Below are 25,210 nucleotides of genomic sequence, written 5' to 3'. Positions count from 1 at the left end.
GTGTTCATAGTTTTTTAGAGAGAGAAAAAGGAAGTTTAGAAAGAGAAAGAAAGAGAAAACAGTAAAGGAAGAGAAAAACCAGAGAAGAAAAATTATTTTCTCACCAGGAAATCGTTTCCGGGAAGACGAGAAAATAATTTTCCCTAAGGGTCTGTTTGGCTGCGCAGAAGGAAAAAAAAGCGAAAAAAGGTGTTTTCTTCTCCGAATCTTTTTCTTTCTTTAATGTTATTAATTTTTATCTCTCCCACCATGATTATGATCTCTTTAGTGATGAGTAGCTAATTTATCTAATCTAGGGTTTCGATGAAATTATGATTTTGTGTAAATTTCCACTTAATATCTTAGTACTTTGATAAGCAACTCATGCATTGATTTTCTATAAATTCTCATGATTTCTTCTTCATTTATGTTTCCGAGTTGATTAGTCATATTTAGATAATCTCTTTAATGGCCAATACTCCTTAGTTAATAGGTGAATGTTGAAAACGTGTGTAAATCTTTCATTGCATATGCTTCATAAGTCTTGATTCGTCATATTTAGGTTAAGTCCTTTAATGAAGAATACTTGATAGTTGATAGGCAATAGTTAGAGTCGTAGAAAATCAATCATAGTGAGCCATACACGATATAAGATTTAGGTCGATATTTATGCCTAGTTATAATGGATTCAAACCCTAGACTTCCATCTCACTGATTTACTCTCATTGTTATTAATTGCCCTCGTTATTTTAGTATTTTAAGTATTCTATCACAAAGAAAAAAAACCAATTTCAAAGAAAACCTTATTAGTCATAGGATTTAGAATAGATTAACTTAGTCTCTGAGGAACGAACCGGACTTACCGGAACTATCACTTGACGCCCGTGCACTTGCGGGTGGTGACCTATTTAGGGTAACCTTACTAGGCCCATCAATATCATATAGATTTTTGGATTCAACAGATGGAAGATTGGTTTATAAACCAAGAGGTTCGTGATGAAGATAAAGTTTTTATTCTTGAACAACACTTGTCTACAAGAGTGTATGAAAAATACAACGAGATGCAATGGAGACTCGTTAATGAAGGAAAATCGTTCGTAGATGATTGGAATAAAGTGAAAAGTATTTTTCGATATGCTTTTCTCCCTTTACATGAATACTTATCTTTTATAGAATCTCAAATCCAATCGAACAAATTATTATCCGAAATTCCTTCGACTACCATGGCCAATATTATTGAAGGAGAGGTTTTTGATAAAAAAAAATCCTAGTTTTTCAATAATGGAGGAAGAAAATTTCGATGAGACAGATCAAGAAGAAGAAATTCAACTGACTAACACAAGCTCGAATAAGTTGTTTGATCCATATATGATTCCGGGAGACGAATTAGTTGTGTCGAATCATAAAATAATTTCTCCTCTATTGATTTCTTCATGGTTTTCAACTTCAAAGAATCATACAAACGAATCTTCATGGCCATCCATTATTTTTCCAAGAACAAGACAGGTTGTATATGTGACCTCTTTCATCAAACTAAAAGACGACGGGGGATGTCGCAATTTACTAGACGTATCTACGTTGGTATTGCTTTTGCGAGTATCTTGGCAATATATGTTTCACATTATAATTGGTGATATTGTCAATATTTTTCTTCTTCGGATTTTCGGCAATTTTCGTGAAAAGTGGGAACTAAGGATTGCCTTCAAACTCGTCGCCGAAGTTACCTTCAACATCGTTGTTATATATCCTCATTACTTGGACGATCCGCTTTATGACAATACCAACTTGGGGGCAAGTTGTTCCGCAGCGGGGGAGTATGATGGAGACCATCTTCCTATTGGGCCTCACGGCCATGGTGATAGTGGGCCTCACGGTCAAGAAGCTACATTAGCGTAGTTTCTATAATTAAGTATATAGGGTTTCCATAATTATGAGTCTTAGCAATCAAGGAAAGTATTATTAGTAGTTATCTTATTTCCTTATTTGAGTCTATCTAGGAAAGTACAATCTCTATATAAGAGAAGTCTAGTCTGTCTTTGTTAACCAGATCAGAGAATATTATCAACCAAGTTTATTATTAATAAAGTTTATTGTTTATCGTTATTTTATCAGTTTTATTTTGTTAGTTTAGTTTATTAACAATGGTGGATTCCATTACTTTTACGCTTCCGCAACAATCTACATCAGCTGGTATTCAGAGCTTTAAGAATCTGGGAACAGATAATTTTTTAAATACTTCTCATCTTGAATGTTGGAATAATCTTCCGCGTTTAGGTTGGGATCCTTTTAGAGATGCACAACAACTCTATGTTGATCGAAAAGATCAAAACAAAATTAATGTCGATTCCAAAATTCCTATGTTTGATTATCAATATCATATAGATTTTTGGATTCAACTGATGGAGGATTGGTTTATAAACCAAGAAGTCCATGACGAAGATAAGGTTTTTGTCATCGAACAACACTTGTCTAAAAGAGTCTATGAAAAGTTCAATGCAATGCAATGGAGACTCATTAATCAAGGAAAAAAATTCGTCGACGATTGGACTACATTGAAAAACATCTTTAGGTATGTTTTTCTTCCTTTAGATGAATATTTTTCATATGTGGAGACAAAGATTGAATCCAGTAGACAGTTCTCGAATGTTATTTCGGTCACCGTGTTCGATGGTATTGAAGAAGAAGTTCTTGACAAAAAGAATAAAATTTTCTCAATGACGGAGGAAAAAGAAGAACAAAGTGAATTATCCTCTTTTAGCTTGAAAAGGTCAGTTCATTCTAGTTTAGATTTGATCAAGCCATATTCGAGTTTGGTTTATAAGCAACACGAATATGAACGTGGGAATATTGTTCAAGTGAAGAAATTCAAGGTTGATTTTTCCATAAAGTATAATGTGGTGTTTGTGGTCTTCTTCATCAAATTAAAAGATGACGGGAGATGTTGCAATTTGTTGGAAGTTTCTTTCCTACATTTATTTTTGCAAGATTCTTTGCACTATGAGATTGAAGCTTGTGATTTCGTCCAAGTGGGTGTCCTTCAACCCCAATGCACTGTTCGCTCGAAGTGGGAATTAAGGATTGCATTGTTGAGTCTCACTTGAGGGCAAGTTCGTTCTCGGTCGGGGAGTATGATGGAGACCATCAAGATGGGCCTCACGGCCGAACTAGTTAGCGGGCCTTATGGCCGAGCCCATTAGGGTTAGAGTTTAGGAGTTTCCATGTTTTAGTATTTCCTACTAAGTCTAGGTTTAGAAGTTTCTATGTTTGAGTATCTTTGATATTTAGGAATCCTAATTTGAGTCTATCTAAAAGTTTATAAGTTCCTATAAAAGGAAGTCAGGTCTGTCCTTGTTATTCAGATCAGAGTTTATTATTAATCAAGTTTATTATTAATCAAGTTTATTATTAATCAAGTTTATTGTTTATCGTTATTTTATCAGTTTTATTTCGTTAGTTTAGTTTATTAATAATGGTGGATTCCATTACTTTTACGCTTCCGCAACAATCTACATCAATTAGGCTTCACAACCACATATACTTGAGACTGGGAAAACGGCCCGAGAGCCCGAGGCCCGCACGGTCATATTCGAATGTTGCGTGAAGGCTGAAACGTGTTATATTTGTTCTCTTTAATTCCAACATATGTTTGTTACCTTTAAGTTTTTATCCAGAAGTATATTATTTCTTCTATTCCTAAAAACACAGTGAGATTTGATATGGTTTTGTGTTGATTTGTCTTATCATTGTTAGATTTTGTGTTGGTTTTGTGTTGATTTGTTTTGATATAATTTTGTATTGATGAGTATTGGTTCAGTGAAGAATCAGATTTCCATGGATGTTAGTGGTGAGATTTTGGTGAGAATGGAGGATCTGGACCCGACGTCAGATTGACCCGATGCCGCGAATGTGACGCCCCGTGTCCCAAAATAGACACGACCACGCCCCGGCAACTCACAGACGAGACAAAAATCCGTCAGAGTCTCCTCTGTAAATCGAACCGGTCGCACCTGCAAACCTGTCATGCAAACCATACATTCGCATACATAAAGAATAAACTATTAAGCGGAAGCTAAACAAACTCAACTCAGTTTCGGGTCGAAACCCGAACCACAAAAAAATACAAACGCCTCATAAAACACCGATACAACTTATAAACAACTCTAAGTTTTACGTATATACATATTAGAGTTTGGTTTCTGCAATAAATACATAACTTGGAAATAACGAAAAACCATATAAAACGACATAACTCCACTAGCCTCATCAGACAAGATCACCGGCTGGAATACAACTCCGCCTCGAGGCTACAACCAAGAACCTGCACACTGACAACTGGTAGGGGGTCAGAATACTCACCAACACGAGCTATTCTGGTAGAAGACCAATCCAAAACCCATCACGTTTTCAAAGGTTCATTTAATAAGTTGTAAACATCATGACAAAACGAGTTATCAAACCAGTTACAGTATATACTATATACAAAACCATTTTCCTTAATCTAGCAAGCAATAGCAGTGATTAGCTGCCCACCCATGGTGCGCTCCCAATAAGAGGAGAGTACCTCAGGAGAACCTAGAGTGCATTAGATAGTACCAGCCCATTTATGGCACTAGCTAATGCACTACGTCTCCTCGAGAAAGAGACTTACCCCTAGCCGGTAAGTCCCTCTCCCACTAAGGGACTCCGCAATCATTGAAGAGTTTACCTCATGATACATATATACCTTAAGTATCTAAATACGTTTTAGATCACCGAGTTCGAATAAGAGAGCCGTCCCCCAATACCCATGGAAGGACCTGAACCTCATTCTCTTCGGTACCCTGTCATGCATCTAATGCAATCTTTCAAAATCAGTTACGTTCATATCTCAAAACCAATATTCTCATTCAATCTCGAAACCCATTTTCTCATTCAAATCATTATCTTATCAAACACGGAAGTGGAACAATCAAGAGTCATATCGCCACAAAGCAGAGGGATTCCCAATCAATGTCACCTCCCAGGCGAGCGGTCAGGGTGTACGGCCCTGAGCCTCGAGCTGGAGGCACGAGCACCAATGGCCAGCAAGTGAAGCACTCTACTCCCACAGGTCTCATGACTAGTGTCGCCCACCTCACCGGTCTCACACGGATCACAACCGTGTCCACATGTCACCTACCCTCAATGGCTACGTGCCCGTAGGTTGACATAATACGCAGTCGGGTACATACAAGAAAATCCCAGTAGTTCACAATCATCGTAAAACCAGTTCGAAAACATTTCTCATATCGCATCAAAACATTTCAAGCATATTTCAGTTCATCGCATAAATCGAGTTTCATGCTACCTAAACTCTAGTTATAATGGCGCATATATAACTGTATAATCTAGCATATTCATTATCTATAAAACCATGCTGGATAAAGGATTCAGAACCCCTACCTCAGTCCTTGCTCACCAAAGACCTCCCGCCTACCAGACGACCTTATTCCTCCTCATTCGCATACTCTGAGATAAGGAAGAATAACCAAAACCACCGAATAGAAACATTAGGTTCTAAACGAAGAACCTTGCACGACAAAAACGATAAATAAAACAAAACAATGAAAACTCATAACATAAAAGCAAAACGCTAACTTTGGAAGACTTCAAGTATAACCAAATCTCGATCGATCTTCTAACTTTCATACCATGCCCAATCGGGGTCGATCAATCACTGTTTGAACTGACTTATAACCTTAACATTTAGTCATTAGATGTATTCCCCAAAATCCAAGTGAATCGCCTTTGAAGTTTGCAAAAATACGAACAGCAAAGCAGAATTTTTTCCTAACTGCGCACTGTTCGGTAAAACAGTCATAATTCTTTCGTCCGATATCGAAATGACTTGTACCATACCTTTTCGGAAAGCTAACAACCTGAGCTACGACTTTCGTGTTTTATGAAAGTACGTACGAGCAACATATCAATCCCAGATTGGCTCCGACAGTAGGTTTAATTCAGTCCCTCGAGTTGTCGTTCGATCGATAACCTATATCACATAATCTCTCTAAAGTTACTTATACACCAAAATTACTTTATTCCCAACCATATAAACCCTAGAACTATATGAACCATGAAAACCCAAAATTCCATAAACCCCAAACCCTAGAATTTAAGAACAAGCCAATAAAATCATCAAAACCATAATTTCTTACTTGATTTAGTTGTTCTTACTCTACTTGTTCATGATTTCATCGCAACTAATATAAATTCGAAATAGAAACAAGATTTCATCAACCAAATTCAAAAGAAATTCGGTCTAGAGAGAGAAAGGGAATTTTACTTACCAAATTATCCATAAAGACTAGCTCCAATCACTTCCCAACACTTTAATTCAACAAAAACAAGATATCCTCCTTGAAAATCAACCCAAATCACTTGGTTTTCGACTTTCTTCCACTCAAACCCTAACCCTCTCATGAAAATCGAACAGAGAAAGAATGCAAGAGAAGTCGGTTCTGAGTTTTCCCCCAAATAGCCGAAATTTCAATTAAGTCCCTGCATTTGGCCGTATTGCAAAATACCCCCCAAATTGCACTCTTTGCTGATTTAGCCCCTCTTTTGATTTGACCCAAATGTCAAATAGTCCCTCAACTAACTTTAAAAATATGGGATGTCACAATCCTCCCCCCTTATAGAAATTTCGTCCTCGAAATTTAGTTCGACTCACTTTATCTCAATGTATCTCTCGAATCAATTTGCTTTCCTTTTACGACTTCTCAACTGAATAAGACCACAACTCTTCTTGATCATTTCCTACTATAATGACGAACTTCTGACCCCATCGATAGATTCTTCAAGAGCTTTGCTTGTTCCAGTAACTTCTGAGCTTAATCAGATAACAACATATCTTTCACCATCCTTACATTCTTCCTGCATCTGAATCTCGGAACCTCTCTACCACCCTCATGTATCCTTCCTGAAGTTATGGTCACTTCATTGTGGTCACAATACATCTCCAGTGGTTCAATCAGTAGCTTCTTCGTTACTCGATGGCATTTCTCACATTTCCGGTTCGCCTAGGGTAGCTACTCCTGGCAATGCCTTCATATAAGAATCACCTGCTCGAGTGACTTAGGCTCACCAATTTTACCACTAGTCCATACATATCGAACAAATTGACCACACATATAATCATTTCTGAAACTACTAACTCACTGCATCTAACCAAAGTCAATCTGGCTAAACTCTATAAACAAACTAAATTCAATCCTTCATATCCCAAATTCTTCTACATAACTACACAACCCAAAAATATTCTATAACAATGACTATCCACGATATGAAGAGATAAAGAAAAATGAAGACCTCTATAATCTATATATAAGAATAAGTTCTCGTTGATCTCATATCCTCAAAGAAAATTCCATTCTCGATAATATTAGAAAATACCGTTGTCCATAATATAATAAAATAAAGAATGAAGACCTCCATAATCTATCTATAAGTATAAGTTGCCGTTGATCCCACATCCTCAGAAAATATCGTTCTCAATAATATAAGAAAATACCGTTGACTCGATAAAATAAGAAATAAAGAATGAAGACATCTATAATAAATTTAAATCAATACTGCCGTTGACACAATAATCTCAGAAAAATATAGTTGTTGTCGATAAGATGATAAAATGAAAATAGAAGACCGCTATAATATCTATACAAGTCGTAGATAAACCAACCGTCGAAAAACATTCTACAATAACTTAAGAACCCCCGATACTTCTAATACCCAACACCAACTCAATCCATATAACCTCTAATATCGAAACATTCCGTCAACACAATAAAATCCAGACCCATATTTATTTGTAATCGAACTGAAACATTACACCCTCGAAACAACCTGATCAAAGTCAATCTCAACTATCTCTGAATGATCTGATCGAAGCTCATAACTGAAGTAATGTGTATAACTACCATGAGGTCCACAATACCAAGTCTAACTCATCTCCTCATCTACTATTGCCTTAGATACTTCCACAACATCGATATGTCGACTTGCCCAAAATTTACCTCTGAAACCCCTTAACCCTTGACTGTCCTCCCATAACATCTTGTACAGCATTGCAAGAAATCTACAACAATCTTAAACCATCCGTCGAGTCTTCCTTTAGCGAGTAAAACGAATCAAGAAACGAAAATCAAAAGAAACAAATACATATATAACATCTTTTATTCTTGGTCGCTTTTAATCTTGAAGCTTTTAGACACCTAATCTTGTCCAATTTTATCTTTCCCTAAAGTCTAGAGCAGTCAATGCTCTAAACTATACACGACTTATCGGTTACAAGAACTAACTATTCTGATATGGGTCACCAGAACTAACCGCTCTGATATAGGTCACCAGAACTAACTGCTCTGATACCAACTGTGACGCCCCGTGTCCCAAAATAGACACGACCACGCCCCGGCAACTCACAGACGAGACAAAAATCCGTCAGAGTCTCCTCTGTAAATCGAACCGGTCGCACCTGCAAACCTGTCATGCAAACCATACATTCGCATACATAAAGAATAAACTATTAAGCGGAAGCTAAACAAACTCAACTCAGTTTCGGGTCGAAACCCGAACCACAAAAAAATACAAACGCCTCATAAAACACCGATACAACTTATAAACAACTCTAAGTTTTACGTATATACATATTAGAGTTTGGTTTCTGCAATAAATACATAACTTGGAAATAACGAAAAACCATATAAAACGACATAACTCCACTAGCCTCATCAGACAAGATCACCGGCTGGAATACAACTCCGCCTCGAGGCTACAACCAAGAACCTGCACACTGACAACTGGTAGGGGGTCAGAATACTCACCAACACGAGCTATTCTGGTAGAAGACCAATCCAAAACCCATCACGTTTTCAAAGGTTCATTTAATAAGTTGTAAACATCATGACAAAACGAGTTATCAAACCAGTTACAGTATATACTATATACAAAACCATTTTCCTTAATCTAGCAAGCAATAGCAGTGATTAACTGCCCACCCATGGTGCGCTCCCAATAAGAGGAGAGTACCTCAGGAGAACCTAGAGTGCGTTAGATAGTACCAGCCCATTTATGGCACTAGCTAATGCACTACGTCTCCTCGAGAAAGAGACTTACCCCTAGCCGGTAAGTCCCTCTCCCACTAAGGGACTCCGCAATCATTGAAGAGTTTACCTCATGATACATATATACCTTAAGTATCTAAATACGTTTTAGATCACCGAGTTCGAATAAGAGAGCCGTCCCCCAATACCCATGGAAGGACCTGAACCTCATTCTCTTCGGTACCCTGTCATGCATCTAATGCAATCTTTCAAAATCAGTTACGTTCATATCTCAAAACCAATATTCTCATTCAATCTCGAAACCCATTTTCTCATTCAAATCATTATCTTATCAAACACGGAAGTGGAACAACCAAGAGTCATATCGCCACAAAGCAGAGGGATTCCCAATCAATGTCACCTCCCAGGCGAGCGGTCAGGGTGTACGGCCCTGAGCCTCGAGCTGGAGGCACGAGCACCAATGGCCAGCAAGTGAAGCACTCTACTCCCACAGGTCTCATGACTAGTGTCGCCCACCTCACCGGTCTCACACGGATCACAACCGTGTCCACATGTCACCTACCCTCAATGGCTACGTGCCCGTAGGTTGACATAATACGCAGTCGGGTACATACAAGAAAATCCCAGTAGTTCACAATCATCGTAAAACCAGTTCGAAAACATTTCTCATATCGCATCAAAACATTTCAAGCATATTTCAGTTCATCGCATAAATCGAGTTTCATGCTACCTAAACTCAAGTTATAATGGCGCATATATAACTGTATAATCTAGCATATTCATTATCTATAAAACCATGCTGGATAAAGGATTCAGAACCCCTACCTCAGTCCTTGCTCACCAAAGACCTCCCGCCTACCAGACGACCTTATTCCTCCTCATTCGCATACTCTGAGATAAGGAAGAATAACCAAAACCACCGAATAGAAACATTAGGTTCTAAACGAAGAACCTTGCACGACAAAAACGATAAATAAAACAAAACAATGAAAACTCATAACATAAAAGCAAAACGCTAACTTTGGAAGACTTCAAGTATAACCAAATCTCGATCGATCTTCTAACTTTCATACCATGCCCAATCGGGGTCGATCAATCACTGTTTGAACTGACTTATAACCTTAACATTTAGTCATTAGATGTATTCCCCAAAATCCAAGTGAATCGCCTTTGAAGTTTGCAAAAATACGAACAGCAAAGCAGAATTTTTTCCTAACTGCGCACTGTTCGGTAAAACAGTCATAATTCTTTCGTCCGATATCGAAATGACTTGTACCATACCTTTTCGGAAAGCTAACAACCTGAGCTACGACTTTCGTGTTTTATGAAAGTACGTACGAGCAACATATCAATCCCAGATTGGCTCCGACAGTAGGTTTAATTCAGTCCCTCGAGTTGTCGTTCGATCGATAACCTATATCACATAATCTCTCTAAAGTTACTTATACACCAAAATTACTTTATTCCCAACCATATAAACCCTAGAACTATATGAACCATGAAAACCCAAAATTCCATAAACCCCAAACCCTAGAATTTAAGAACAAGCCAATAAAATCATCAAAACCATAATTTCTTACTTGATTTAGTTGTTCTTACTCTACTTGTTCATGATTTCATCGCAACTAATATAAATTCGAAATAGAAACAAGATTTCATCAACCAAATTCAAAAGAAATTCGGTCTAGAGAGAGAAAGGGAATTTTACTTACCAAATTATCCATAAAGACTAGCTCCAATCACTTCCCAACACTTTAATTCAACAAAAACAAGATATCCTCCTTGAAAATCAACCCAAATCACTTGGTTTTCGACTTTCTTCCACTCAAACCCTAACCCTCTCATGAAAATCGAACAGAGAAAGAATGCAAGAGAAGTCGGTTCTGAGTTTTCCCCCAAATAGCCGAAATTTCAATTAAGTCCCTGCATTTGGCCGTATTGCAAAATACCCCCCAAATTGCACTCTTTGCTGATTTAGCCCCTCTTTTGATTTGACCCAAATGTCAAATAGTCCCTCAACTAACTTTAAAAATATGGGATGTCACAATCCTCCCCCCTTATAGAAATTTCGTCCTCGAAATTTAGTTCGACTCACTTTATCTCAATGTATCTCTCGAATCAATTTGCTTTCCTTTTACGACTTCTCAACTGAATAAGACCACAACTCTTCTTGATCATTTCCTACTATAATGACGAACTTCTGACCCCATCGATAGATTCTTCAAGAGCTTTGCTTGTTCCAGTAACTTCTGAGCTTAATCAGATAACAACATATCTTTCACCATCCTTACATTCTTCCTGCATCTGAATCTCGGAACCTCTCTACCACCCTCATGTATCCTTCCTGAAGTTATGGTCACTTCATTGTGGTCACAATACATCTCCAGTGGTTCAATCAGTAGCTTCTTCGTTACTCGATGGCATTTCTCACATTTCCGGTTCGCCTAGGGTAGCTACTCCTGGCAATGCCTTCATATAAGAATCACCTGCTCGAGTGACTTAGGCTCACCAATTTTACCACTAGTCCATACATATCGAACAAATTGACCACACATATAATCATTTCTGAAACTACTAACTCACTGCATCTAACCAAAGTCAATCTGGCTAAACTCTATAAACAAACTAAATTCAATCCTTCATATCCCAAATTCTTCTACATAACTACACAACCCAAAAATATTCTATAACAATGACTATCCACGATATGAAGAGATAAAGAAAAATGAAGACCTCTATAATCTATATATAAGAATAAGTTCTCGTTGATCTCATATCCTCAAAGAAAATTCCATTCTCGATAATATTAGAAAATACCGTTGTCCATAATATAATAAAATAAAGAATGAAGACCTCCATAATCTATCTATAAGTATAAGTTGCCGTTGATCCCACATCCTCAGAAAATATCGTTCTCAATAATATAAGAAAATACCGTTGACTCGATAAAATAAGAAATAAAGAATGAAGACATCTATAATAAATTTAAATCAATACTGCCGTTGACACAATAATCTCAGAAAAATATAGTTGTTGTCGATAAGATGATAAAATGAAAATAGAAGACCGCTATAATATCTATACAAGTCGTAGATAAACCAACCGTCGAAAAACATTCTACAATAACTTAAGAACCCCCGATACTTCTAATACCCAACACCAACTCAATCCATATAACCTCTAATATCGAAACATTCCGTCAACACAATAAAATCCAGACCCATATTTATTTGTAATCGAACTGAAACATTACACCCTCGAAACAACCTGATCAAAGTCAATCTCAACTATCTCTGAATGATCTGATCGAAGCTCATAACTGAAGTAATGTGTATAACTACCATGAGGTCCACAATACCAAGTCTAACTCATCTCCTCATCTACTATTGCCTTAGATACTTCCACAACATCGATATGTCGACTTGCCCAAAATTTACCTCTGAAACCCCTTAACCCTTGACTGTCCTCCCATAACATCTTGTACAGCATTGCAAGAAATCTACAACAATCTTAAACCATCCGTCGAGTCTTCCTTTAGCGAGTAAAACGAATCAAGAAACGAAAATCAAAAGAAACAAATACATATATAACATCTTTTATTCTTGGTCGCTTTTAATCTTGAAGCTTTTAGACACCTAATCTTGTCCAATTTTATCTTTCCCTAAAGTCTAGAGCAGTCAATGCTCTAAACTATACACGACTTATCGGTTACAAGAACTAACTATTCTGATATGGGTCACCAGAACTAACCGCTCTGATATAGGTCACCAGAACTAACTGCTCTGATACCAACTGTGACGCCCCGTGTCCCAAAATAGACACGACCACGCCCCGGCAACTCACAGACGAGACAAAAATCCGTCAGAGTCTCCTCTGTAAATCGAACCGGTCGCACCTGCAAACCTGTCATGCAAACCATACATTCGCATACATAAAGAATAAACTATTAAGCGGAAGCTAAACAAACTCAACTCAGTTTCGGGTCGAAACCCGAACCACAAAAAAATACAAACGCCTCATAAAACACCGATACAACTTATAAACAACTCTAAGTTTTACGTATATACATATTAGAGTTTGGTTTCTGCAATAAATACATAACTTGGAAATAACGAAAAACCATATAAAACGACATAACTCCACTAGCCTCATCAGACAAGATCACCGGCTGGAATACAACTCCGCCTCGAGGCTACAACCAAGAACCTGCACACTGACAACTGGTAGGGGGTCAGAATACTCACCAACACGAGCTATTCTGGTAGAAGACCAATCCAAAACCCATCACGTTTTCAAAGGTTCATTTAATAAGTTGTAAACATCATGACAAAACGAGTTATCAAACCAGTTACAGTATATACTATATACAAAACCATTTTCCTTAATCTAGCAAGCAATAGCAGTGATTAACTGCCCACCCATGGTGCGCTCCCAATAAGAGGAGAGTACCTCAGGAGAACCTAGAGTGCGTTAGATAGTACCAGCCCATTTATGGCACTAGCTAATGCACTACGTCTCTTCGAGAAAGAGACTTACCCCTAGCCGGTAAGTCCCTCTCCCACTAAGGGACTCCGCAATCATTGAAGAGTTTACCTCATGATACATATATACCTTAAGTATCTAAATACGTTTTAGATCACCGAGTTCGAATAAGAGAGCCGTCCCCCAATACCCATGGAAGGACCTGAACCTCATTCTCTTCGGTACCCTGTCATGCATCTAATGCAATCTTTCAAAATCAGTTACGTTCATATCTCAAAACCAATATTCTCATTCAATCTCGAAACCCATTTTCTCATTCAAATCATTATCTTATCAAACACGGAAGTGGAACAACCAAGAGTCATATCGCCACAAAGCAGAGGGATTCCCAATCAATGTCACCTCCCAGGCGAGCGGTCAGGGTGTACGGCCCTGAGCCTCGAGCTGGAGGCACGAGCACCAATGGCCAGCAAGTGAAGCACTCTACTCCCACAGGTCTCATGACTAGTGTCGCCCACCTCACCGGTCTCACACGGATCACAACCGTGTCCACATGTCACCTACCCTCAATGGCTACGTGCCCGTAGGTTGACATAATACGCAGTCGGGTACATACAAGAAAATCCCAGTAGTTCACAATCATCGTAAAACCAGTTCGAAAACATTTCTCATATCGCATCAAAACATTTCAAGCATATTTCAGTTCATCGCATAAATCGAGTTTCATGCTACCTAAACTCTAGTTATAATGGCGCATATATAACTGTATAATCTAGCATATTCATTATCTATAAAACCATGCTGGATAAAGGATTCAGAACCCCTACCTCAGTCCTTGCTCACCAAAGACCTCCCGCCTACCAGACGACCTTATTCCTCCTCATTCGCATACTCTGAGATAAGGAAGAATAACCAAAACCACCGAATAGAAACATTAGGTTCTAAACGAAGAACCTTGCACGACAAAAACGATAAATAAAACAAAACAATGAAAACTCATAACATAAAAGCAAAACGCTAACTTTGGAAGACTTCAAGTATAACCAAATCTCGATCGATCTTCTAACTTTCATACCATGCCCAATCGGGGTCGATCAATCACTGTTTGAACTGACTTATAACCTTAACATTTAGTCATTAGATGTATTCCCCAAAATCCAAGTGAATCGCCTTTGAAGTTTGCAAAAATACGAACAGCAAAGCAGAATTTTTTCCTAACTGCGCACTGTTCGGTAAAACAGTCATAATTCTTTCGTCCGATATCGAAATGACTTGTACCATACCTTTTCGGAAAGCTAACAACCTGAGCTACGACTTTCGTGTTTTATGAAAGTACGTACGAGCAACATATCAATCCCAGATTGGCTCCGACAGTAGGTTTAATTCAGTCCCTCGAGTTGTCGTTCGATCGATAACCTATATCACATAATCTCTCTAAAGTTACTTATACACCAAAATTACTTTATTCCCAACCATATAAACCCTAGAACTATATGAACCATGAAAACCCAAAATTCCATAAACCCCAAACCCTAGAATTTAAGAACAAGCCAATAAAATCATCAAAACCATAATTTCTTACTTGATTTAGTTGTTCTTACTCTACTTGTTCATGATTTCATCGCAACTAATATAAATTCGAAATAGAAACAAGATTTCATCAACCAAATTCAAAAGAAATTCGGTCTAGAGAGAGAAAGGGAATTTTACTTACCAAATTATCCATAAAGACTAGCTCCAATCACTTCCCAACACTTTAATTCAACAAAAACAAGATATCCTCCTTGAAAATCAACCCAAATCACTTGGTTTTCGACTTTCTTCCACTCAAACCCTAACCCTCTCATGAAAATCGAACAGAGAAAGAATGCAAGAGAAGTCGGTTCTGAGTTTTCCCCCAAATAGCCGAAATTTCAATTAAGTCCCTGCATTTGGCCGTATTGCAAAATACCCCCCAAATTGCACTCTTTGCTGATTTAGCCCCTCTTTTGATTTGACCCAAATGTCAAATAGTCCCTCAACTAACTTTAAAAATATGGGATGTCACAATCCTCCCCCCTTATAGAAATTTCGTCCTCGAAATTTAGTTCGACTCACTTTATCTCAATGTATCTCTCGAATCAATTTGCTTTCCTTTTACGACTTCTCAACTGAATAAGACCACAACTCTTCTTGATCATTTCCTACTATAATGACGAACTTCTGACCCCATCGATAGATTCTTCAAGAGCTTTGCTTGTTCCAGTAACTTCTGAGCTTAATCAGATAACAACATATCTTTCACCATCCTTACATTCTTCCTGCATCTGAATCTCGGAACCTCTCTACCACCCTCATGTATCCTTCCTGAAGTTATGGTCACTTCATTGTGGTCACAATACATCTCCAGTGGTTCAATCAGTAGCTTCTTCGTTACTCGATGGCATTTCTCACATTTCCGGTTCGCCTAGGGTAGCTACTCCTGGCAATGCCTTCATATAAGAATCACCTGCTCGAGTGACTTAGGCTCACCAATTTTACCACTAGTCCATACATATCGAACAAATTGACCACACATATAATCATTTCTGAAACTACTAACTCACTGCATCTAACCAAAGTCAATCTGGCTAAACTCTATAAACAAACTAAATTCAATCCTTCATATCCCAAATTCTTCTACATAACTACACAACCCAAAAATATTCTATAACAATGACTATCCACGATATGAAGAGATAAAGAAAAATGAAGACCTCTATAATCTATATATAAGAATAAGTTCTCGTTGATCTCATATCCTCAAAGAAAATTCCATTCTCGATAATATTAGAAAATACCGTTGTCCATAATATAATAAAATAAAGAATGAAGACCTCCATAATCTATCTATAAGTATAAGTTGCCGTTGATCCCACATCCTCAGAAAATATCGTTCTCAATAATATAAGAAAATACCGTTGACTCGATAAAATAAGAAATAAAGAATGAAGACATCTATAATAAATTTAAATCAATACTGCCGTTGACACAATAATCTCAGAAAAATATAGTTGTTGTCGATAAGATGATAAAATGAAAATAGAAGACCGCTATAATATCTATACAAGTCGTAGATAAACCAACCGTCGAAAAACATTCTACAATAACTTAAGAACCCCCGATACTTCTAATACCCAACACCAACTCAATCCATATAACCTCTAATATCGAAACATTCCGTCAACACAATAAAATCCAGACCCATATTTATTTGTAATCGAACTGAAACATTACACCCTCGAAACAACCTGATCAAAGTCAATCTCAACTATCTCTGAATGATCTGATCGAAGCTCATAACTGAAGTAATGTGTATAACTACCATGAGGTCCACAATACCAAGTCTAACTCATCTCCTCATCTACTATTGCCTTAGATACTTCCACAACATCGATATGTCGACTTGCCCAAAATTTACCTCTGAAACCCCTTAACCCTTGACTGTCCTCCCATAACATCTTGTACAGCATTGCAAGAAATCTACAACAATCTTAAACCATCCGTCGAGTCTTCCTTTAGCGAGTAAAACGAATCAAGAAACGAAAATCAAAAGAAACAAATACATATATAACATCTTTTATTCTTGGTCGCTTTTAATCTTGAAGCTTTTAGACACCTAATCTTGTCCAATTTTATCTTTCCCTAAAGTCTAGAGCAGTCAATGCTCTAAACTATACACGACTTATCGGTTACAAGAACTAACTATTCTGATATGGGTCACCAGAACTAACCGCTCTGATATAGGTCACCAGAACTAACTGCTCTGATACCAACTGTGACGCCCCGTGTCCCAAAATAGACACGACCACGCCCCGGCAACTCACAGACGAGACAAAAATCCGTCAGAGTCTCCTCTGTAAATCGAACCGGTCGCACCTGCAAACCTGTCATGCAAACCATACATTCGCATACATAAAGAATAAACTATTAAGCGGAAGCTAAACAAACTCAACTCAGTTTCGGGTCGAAACCCGAACCACAAAAAAATACAAACGCCTCATAAAACACCGATACAACTTATAAACAACTCTAAGTTTTACGTATATACATATTAGAGTTTGGTTTCTGCAATAAATACATAACTTGGAAATAACGAAAAACCATATAAAACGACATAACTCCACTAGCCTCATCAGACAAGATCACCGGCTGGAATACAACTCCGCCTCGAGGCTACAACCAAGAACCTGCACACTGACAACTGGTAGGGGGTCAGAATACTCACCAACACGAGCTATTCTGGTAGAAGACCAATCCAAAACCCATCACGTTTTCAAAGGTTCATTTAATAAGTTGTAAACATCATGACAAAACGAGTTATCAAACCAGTTACAGTATATACTATATACAAAACCATTTTCCTTAATCTAGCAAGCAATAGCAGTGATTAACTGCCCACCCATGGTGCGCTCCCAATAAGAGGAGAGTACCTCAGGAGAACCTAGAGTGCGTTAGATAGTACCAGCCCATTTATGGCACTAGCTAATGCACTACGTCTCTTCGAGAAAGAGACTTACCCCTAGCCGGTAAGTCCCTCTCCCACTAAGGGACTCCGCAATCATTGAAGAGTTTACCTCATGATACATATATACCTTAAGTATCTAAATACGTTTTAGATCACCGAGTTCGAATAAGAGAGCCGTCCCCCAATACCCATGGAAGGACCTGAACCTCATTCTCTTCGGTACCCTGTCATGCATCTAATGCAATCTTTCAAAATCAGTTACGTTCATATCTCAAAACCAATATTCTCATTCAATCTCGAAACCCATTTTCTCATTCAAATCATTATCTTATCAAACACGGAAGTGGAACAACCAAGAGTCATATCGCCACAAAGCAGAGGGATTCCCAATCAATGTCACCTCCCAGGCGAGCGGTCAGGGTGTACGGCCCTGAGCCTCGAGCTGGAGGCACGAGCACCAATGGCCAGCAAGTGAAGCACTCTACTCCCACAGGTCTCATGACTAGTGTCGCCCACCTCACCGGTCTCACACGGATCACAACCGTGTCCACATGTCACCTACCCTCAATGGCTACGTGCCCGTAGGTTGACATAATACGCAGTCGGGTACATACAAGAAAATCCCAGTAGTTCACAATCATCGTAAAACCAGTTCGAAAACATTTCTCATATCGCATCAAAACATTTCAAGCATATTTCAGTTCATCGCATAAATCGAGTTTCATGCTACCTAAACTCTAGTTATAATGGCGCATATATAACTGTATAATCTAGCATATTCATTATCTATAAAACCATGCTGGATAAAGGATTCAGAACCCCTACCTCAGTCCTTGCTCACCAAAGACCTCCCGCCTACCAGACGACCTTATTCCTCCTCATTCGCATACTCTGAGATAAGGAAGAATAACCAAAACCACCGAATAGAAACATTAGGTTCTAAACGAAGAACCTTGCACGACAAAAACGATAAATAAAACAAAACAATGAAAACTCATAACATAAAAGCAAAACGCTAACTTTGGAAGACTTCAAGTATAACCAAATCTCGATCGATCTTCTAACTTTCATACCATGCCCAATCGGGGTCGATCAATCACTGTTTGAACTGACTTATAACCTTAACATTTAGTCATTAGATGTATTCCCCAAAATCCAAGTGAATCGCCTTTGAAGTTTGCAAAAATACGAACAGCAAAGCAGAATTTTTTCCTAACTGCGCACTGTTCGGTAAAACAGTCATAATTCTTTCGTCCGATATCGAAATGACTTGTACCATACCTTTTCGGAAAGCTAACAACCTGAGCTACGACTTTCGTGTTTTATGAAAGTACGTACGAGCAACATATCAATCCCAGATTGGCTCCGACAGTAGGTTTAATTCAGTCCCTCGAGTTGTCGTTCGATCGATAACCTATATCACATAATCTCTCTAAAGTTACTTATACACCAAAATTACTTTATTCCCAACCATATAAACCCTAGAACTATATGAACCATGAAAACCCAAAATTCCATAAACCCCAAACCCTAGAATTTAAGAACAAGCCAATAAAATCATCAAAACCATAATTTCTTACTTGATTTAGTTGTTCTTACTCTACTTGTTCATGATTTCATCGCAACTAATATAAATTCGAAATAGAAACAAGATTTCATCAACCAAATTCAAAAGAAATTCGGTCTAGAGAGAGAAAGGGAATTTTACTTACCAAATTATCCATAAAGACTAGCTCCAATCACTTCCCAACACTTTAATTCAACAAAAACAAGATATCCTCCTTGAAAATCAACCCAAATCACTTGGTTTTCGACTTTCTTCCACTCAAACCCTAACCCTCTCATGAAAATCGAACAGAGAAAGAATGCAAGAGAAGTCGGTTCTGAGTTTTCCCCCAAATAGCCGAAATTTCAATTAAGTCCCTGCATTTGGCCGTATTGCAAAATACCCCCCAAATTGCACTCTTTGCTGATTTAGCCCCTCTTTTGATTTGACCCAAATGTCAAATAGTCCCTCAACTAACTTTAAAAATATGGGATGTCACAATCCTCCCCCCTTATAGAAATTTCGTCCTCGAAATTTAGTTCGACTCACTTTATCTCAATGTATCTCTCGAATCAATTTGCTTTCCTTTTACGACTTCTCAACTGAATAAGACCACAACTCTTCTTGATCATTTCCTACTATAATGACGAACTTCTGACCCCATCGATAGATTCTTCAAGAGCTTTGCTTGTTCCAGTAACTTCTGAGCTTAATCAGATAACAACATATCTTTCACCATCCTTACATTCTTCCTGCATCTGAATCTCGGAACCTCTCTACCACCCTCATGTATCCTTCCTGAAGTTATGGTCACTTCATTGTGGTCACAATACATCTCCAGTGGTTCAATCAGTAGCTTCTTCGTTACTCGATGGCATTTCTCACATTTCCGGTTCGCCTAGGGTAGCTACTCCTGGCAATGCCTTCATATAAGAATCACCTGCTCGAGTGACTTAGGCTCACCAATTTTACCACTAGTCCATACATATCGAACAAATTGACCACACATATAATCATTTCTGAAACTACTAACTCACTGCATCTAACCAAAGTCAATCTGGCTAAACTCTATAAACAAACTAAATTCAATCCTTCATATCCCAAATTCTTCTACATAACTACACAACCCAAAAATATTCTATAACAATGACTATCCACGATATGAAGAGATAAAGAAAAATGAAGACCTCTATAATCTATATATAAGAATAAGTTCTCGTTGATCTCATATCCTCAAAGAAAATTCCATTCTCGATAATATTAGAAAATACCGTTGTCCATAATATAATAAAATAAAGAATGAAGACCTCCATAATCTATCTATAAGTATAAGTTGCCGTTGATCCCACATCCTCAGAAAATATCGTTCTCAATAATATAAGAAAATACCGTTGACTCGATAAAATAAGAAATAAAGAATGAAGACATCTATAATAAATTTAAATCAATACTGCCGTTGACACAATAATCTCAGAAAAATATAGTTGTTGTCGATAAGATGATAAAATGAAAATAGAAGACCGCTATAATATCTATACAAGTCGTAGATAAACCAACCGTCGAAAAACATTCTACAATAACTTAAGAACCCCCGATACTTCTAATACCCAACACCAACTCAATCCATATAACCTCTAATATCGAAACATTCCGTCAACACAATAAAATCCAGACCCATATTTATTTGTAATCGAACTGAAACATTACACCCTCGAAACAACCTGATCAAAGTCAATCTCAACTATCTCTGAATGATCTGATCGAAGCTCATAACTGAAGTAATGTGTATAACTACCATGAGGTCCACAATACCAAGTCTAACTCATCTCCTCATCTACTATTGCCTTAGATACTTCCACAACATCGATATGTCGACTTGCCCAAAATTTACCTCTGAAACCCCTTAACCCTTGACTGTCCTCCCATAACATCTTGTACAGCATTGCAAGAAATCTACAACAATCTTAAACCATCCGTCGAGTCTTCCTTTAGCGAGTAAAACGAATCAAGAAACGAAAATCAAAAGAAACAAATACATATATAACATCTTTTATTCTTGGTCGCTTTTAATCTTGAAGCTTTTAGACACCTAATCTTGTCCAATTTTATCTTTCCCTAAAGTCTAGAGCAGTCAATGCTCTAAACTATACACGACTTATCGGTTACAAGAACTAACTATTCTGATATGGGTCACCAGAACTAACCGCTCTGATATAGGTCACCAGAACTAACTGCTCTGATACCAACTGTGACGCCCCGTGTCCCAAAATAGACACGACCACGCCCCGGCAACTCACAGACGAGACAAAAATCCGTCAGAGTCTCCTCTGTAAATCGAACCGGTCGCACCTGCAAACCTGTCATGCAAACCATACATTCGCATACATAAAGAATAAACTATTAAGCGGAAGCTAAACAAACTCAACTCAGTTTCGGGTCGAAACCCGAACCACAAAAAAATACAAACGCCTCATAAAACACCGATACAACTTATAAACAACTCTAAGTTTTACGTATATACATATTAGAGTTTGGTTTCTGCAATAAATACATAACTTGGAAATAACGAAAAACCATATAAAACGACATAACTCCACTAGCCTCATCAGACAAGATCACCGGCTGGAATACAACTCCGCCTCGAGGCTACAACCAAGAACCTGCACACTGACAACTGGTAGGGGGTCAGAATACTCACCAACACGAGCTATTCTGGTAGAAGACCAATCCAAAACCCATCACGTTTTCAAAGGTTCATTTAATAAGTTGTAAACATCATGACAAAACGAGTTATCAAACCAGTTACAGTATATACTATATACAAAACCATTTTCCTTAATCTAGCAAGCAATAGCAGTGATTAGCTGCCCACCCATGGTGCGCTCCCAATAAGAGGAGAGTACCTCAGGAGAACCTAGAGTGCGTTAGATAGTACCAGCCCATTTATGGCACTAGCTAATGCACTACGTCTCCTCGAGAAAGAGACTTACCCCTAGCCGGTAAGTCCCTCTCCCACTAAGGGACTCCGCAATCATTGAAGAGTTTACCTCATGATACATATATACCTTAAGTATCTAAATACGTTTTAGATCACCGAGTTCGAATAAGAGAGCCGTCCCCCAATACCCATGGAAGGACCTGAACCTCATTCTCTTCGGTACCCTGTCATGCATCTAATGCAATCTTTCAAAATCAGTTACGTTCATATCTCAAAACCAATATTCTCATTCAATCTCGAAACCCATTTTCTCATTCAAATCATTATCTTATCAAACACGGAAGTGGAACAACCAAGAGTCATATCGCCACAAAGCAGAGGGATTCCCAATCAATGTCACCTCCCAGGCGAGCGGTCAGGGTGTACGGCCCTGAGCCTCGAGCTGGAGGCACGAGCACCAATGGCCAGCAAGTGAAGCACTCTACTCCCACAGGTCTCATGACTAGTGTCGCCCACCTCACCGGTCTCACACGGATCACAACCGTGTCCACATGTCACCTACCCTCAATGGCTACGTGCCCGTAGGTTGACATAATACGCAGTCGGGTACATACAAGAAAATCCCAGTAGTTCACAATCATCGTAAAACCAGTTCGAAAACATTTCTCATATCGCATCAAAACATTTCAAGCATATTTCAGTTCATCGCATAAATCGAGTTTCATGCTACCTAAACTCTAGTTATAATGGCGCATATATAACTGTATAATCTAGCATATTCATTATCTATAAAACCATGCTGGATAAAGGATTCAGAACCCCTACCTCAGTCCTTGCTCACCAAAGACCTCCCGCCTACCAGACGACCTTATTCCTCCTCATTCGCATACTCTGAGATAAGGAAGAATAACCAAAACCACCGAATAGAAACATTAGGTTCTAAACGAAGAACCTTGCACGACAAAAACGATAAATAAAACAAAACAATGAAAACTCATAACATAAAAGCAAAACGCTAACTTTGGAAGACTTCAAGTATAACCAAATCTCGATCGATCTTCTAACTTTCATACCATGCCCAATCGGGGTCGATCAATCACTGTTTGAACTGACTTATAACCTTAACATTTAGTCATTAGATGTATTCCCCAAAATCCAAGTGAATCGCCTTTGAAGTTTGCAAAAATACGAACAGCAAAGCAGAATTTTTTCCTAACTGCGCACTGTTCGGTAAAACAGTCATAATTCTTTCGTCCGATATCGAAATGACTTGTACCATACCTTTTCGGAAAGCTAACAACCTGAGCTACGACTTTCGTGTTTTATGAAAGTACGTACGAGCAACATATCAATCCCAGATTGGCTCCGACAGTAGGTTTAATTCAGTCCCTCGAGTTGTCGTTCGATCGATAACCTATATCACATAATCTCTCTAAAGTTACTTATACACCAAAATTACTTTATTCCCAACCATATAAACCCTAGAACTATATGAACCATGAAAACCCAAAATTCCATAAACCCCAAACCCTAGAATTTAAGAACAAGCCAATAAAATCATCAAAACCATAATTTCTTACTTGATTTAGTTGTTCTTACTCTACTTGTTCATGATTTCATCGCAACTAATATAAATTCGAAATAGAAACAAGATTTCATCAACCAAATTCAAAAGAAATTCGGTCTAGAGAGAGAAAGGGAATTTTACTTACCAAATTATCCATAAAGACTAGCTCCAATCACTTCCCAACACTTTAATTCAACAAAAACAAGATATCCTCCTTGAAAATCAACCCAAATCACTTGGTTTTCGACTTTCTTCCACTCAAACCCTAACCCTCTCATGAAAATCGAACAGAGAAAGAATGCAAGAGAAGTCGGTTCTGAGTTTTCCCCCAAATAGCCGAAATTTCAATTAAGTCCCTGCATTTGGCCGTATTGCAAAATACCCCCCAAATTGCACTCTTTGCTGATTTAGCCCCTCTTTTGATTTGACCCAAATGTCAAATAGTCCCTCAACTAACTTTAAAAATATGGGATGTCACAGCGAAGCCCGAATGCACTTGTGTTTATGGGCGGGCAGTGTGCACCACTATCTTGTGATAAGCCCGACCCGATGCACCCGATGTTTGTTAGTACTTAATTCGAGAGCCCGACCGACCCGACCCGGCACTTCGAGTGCCCGAGACCGAACGTTTGTGCCTGATTCCCACCCTTACAGATACTTGAGAAATAGGTGGTTATAAAGCTCCAAATGGTATTTTCGTCGGGGTTGTAGTCCTAATATAACTAAATAAATGGAGATCGTATACTAAAAATGTTTCTAACCGTGGAATTAGGACGGTGGTATTTTGGTCCGAGATCGAACATGTGACTCGCACAGTTGCACTCCCCTTACATAACGGTTATTTGACAGAAAAATGGACTTTGGGGGTTAACGCCCAAATGAAAATGTTTTTAGAGGTGTAGCTCTAATATAGCTAAATAAATGGAAGTCATATTCTAAAAAAAACCATGAAATAATGTTATCCGCCAAAAGCATTGTTTGGGGGACAATTAGTACCCCCCCACGATCTAGGAGCAACCACTCAGTTATAAGAGGAAGACATTAGACGAGAGTTATTAATGAGAAAGAACATAAAACATAATACAATGTGTCATCGACTCTGAGTTAATAGTAGTCAATGACTAGACATTCT

At 38.2% G+C, this 25,210-nt stretch overlaps 1 long non-coding RNA gene across 9 annotated transcripts; it reads right to left on the bottom strand.

Moving 5' to 3' along the window:
• Positions 1-4,030: 4,030 nt before the first annotated feature.
• LOC147570563 (uncharacterized) lies at positions 4,031-24,551 on the bottom strand. Of its 9 annotated transcripts, XR_015231441.1 has the most exons (12): positions 24,224-24,551; positions 23,337-23,402; positions 19,740-22,247; positions 18,853-18,918; positions 15,256-17,763; positions 14,369-14,434; positions 10,772-13,279; positions 9,885-9,950; positions 8,354-8,795; positions 6,288-8,296; positions 5,401-5,466; positions 4,031-4,311 (listed from the first exon to the last, which is right to left on the bottom strand). It is a non-coding gene; the product is annotated as an uncharacterized LOC147570563 (long non-coding RNA). The 9 variants fall into 9 exon arrangements; XR_015231440.1 differs by having other exon boundaries at positions 6,288-8,795; XR_015231446.1 differs by having other exon boundaries at positions 4,031-4,304; positions 6,288-8,795.
• Between the last annotated feature and the right edge of the window lie 659 nt (positions 24,552-25,210).

This window comes from Eschscholzia californica, unplaced genomic scaffold (assembly GCF_041429995.1).
Source record: "Eschscholzia californica isolate CP2 unplaced genomic scaffold, dmEscCali1.0.p SCAF_1, whole genome shotgun sequence".
Classification (NCBI taxonomy): Eukaryota; Viridiplantae; Streptophyta; class Magnoliopsida; order Ranunculales; family Papaveraceae; genus Eschscholzia; species Eschscholzia californica.
This window is presented reverse-complemented; position numbering and strand designations above follow the sequence as displayed.